The following is a 1,736-nucleotide window of genomic DNA, read 5'->3' on the forward strand; positions in this document are numbered from 1 at the left end:
ACCCAGCCCTCGGGAGTGGGTCTCCCGGAGATCCGTGGGAACCGCCATGCCATGTTGCCTTGGGGACTGGGCCATGCGGGCGAGGCTGCAGCCTGGGTGCACTCTGCCCTCTGTGAGTGGGCTCCGAGGAGCTGCCCGCAGGCATGTCAGGCGGTCTGGTCCTGGTGCCACCACGCTCGGGCTGGCGGCTTTGGAGACCACGTCCCCGCCGAGGGTCTGGTCCCGGCGCGCCCCGCGTGGCTCAGCGCGCAGCCCCGGGTGTTGCAGCGCCCGCTTCTCGTTCCACAGTGAGGGCTGCAGAGGATGCAGCGGGCGAGTCTGCGGAGAGGGCCTGCTGGCGCACGAGGCCCTGTGGGACCCAGCACGTGATGGCCTCAGTCCTACCCCGAGCCACAAGCACTGTTCTGCATCCCCGGTGCAGCCGGGACACCTTCGCCTCCGGGGCTGCATCTGAGTCACTTGGCCTGACAGCCCCTCTGCCCACACTACATACTGGCGTGTCTGGGCGGCAGCTGTGGGCAGAGAGGCCTGAGCTCCAGCTGTGGGGCTCTGGCGGGCCACTGCACTTCTCCGAGTCTGGGTGATGGTCCTGGCTAGGACACATGGCTGCTCCCAGGCTGGTCCGAGGTCCCCCTGGGGGCAGTGAGGAGGCCGGTCACCTGTCCAGTGCACAGCAGAGCCCAGTACCACCCAGAGCAGGCCTGGCTTGTTGCCTCAAAACTGAGCAGAAGCCAAGGTTCCAACTTCAAGCCCAGCCCCACCTTCTGGTGCCCCTCCCCACTAAGCCCCAGCCTCTGCCCGCCCGAGGTGAGCTGCAGCTCTCCGCCACCGCAGCTCTGAGAAAGTGACGGGCAAAAGTGCAGGTGTCTGGGTGGCTGCACGGGTGTGGGGCGTGTGGGTGGGTGGATGAGAGTGTGAGCGGATGGGTTAGCATCCTCAGTACCGCCTAGTCCTGGATGGGTTGCTGGGCTCCCTGGACTTCTGCATTTCCGTCTCTCCTCTGCAGGGACTGAGGTCTCCACCTCCTGGCCTTGACTCTGCCCCAGCCTCCCTTCCATGCTGGCCCGTGTCCCCTTAAATACACGGTGGCTCGTCGTCCTGCCAGCCTGCCTGGCTGTAGGTGTCCCTGCTCCCAGCGGCCACCAGAGCATGTCAGTCCCTATGTCACAGCGTGTATGAGGCAGTGCTGTCCAGAGGCCCTGTGATGTGCAGGTGGGCACCACCCAGCTGCCTGCCCCGTAGCACCCTGCCACTTGCCACGTTTGCTGTGGCTCCCAGCTTCGCTTAGAAACTCCCCTGGTCTTTTTCCTCTAGCCTCCTAGACTGCCTGGGTCTCCACGGCCTCATCAGAACCTAGATAGTGAAGCCCCAAAGCTAGCCATCAACAGTCAGCCCTCAGCACTTGATGGGGGATAAACCACAGCGAGGTGTGAGTGCGGGTAACAGTGACAGGGGGTGTCAGGAGTGAACCTCAGCGAGGTGTGAGTGTGGGTGACAGTGACAGGGGTGTCAGGAGTGCACCTCAGTGAGGTGTGAGTGTGAGTGACAGTGACAGGGGGTGTCAGGAGTGAGCCTCAGCGAGGTGTGAGTGTGGGTAACAGTGACAGGGGGTGTCAGGAGGTGAGCCTCAGCGAGGTGTGAGTGCGAGTGACAGTGACAGGGGGTGTCAGGAGTGAGCCTCAGCGAGGTGTGAGTGTGGGTAACAGTGACAGGGGGTGTCAGGAGGTGAGCCTCAG

The sequence above is a fragment of the Tupaia chinensis genome, unplaced genomic scaffold, assembly GCF_000334495.1.
Source record: "Tupaia chinensis unplaced genomic scaffold, TupChi_1.0 Scaffold000335_1, whole genome shotgun sequence".
Taxonomy (NCBI): Eukaryota; Metazoa; Chordata; class Mammalia; order Scandentia; family Tupaiidae; genus Tupaia; species Tupaia belangeri.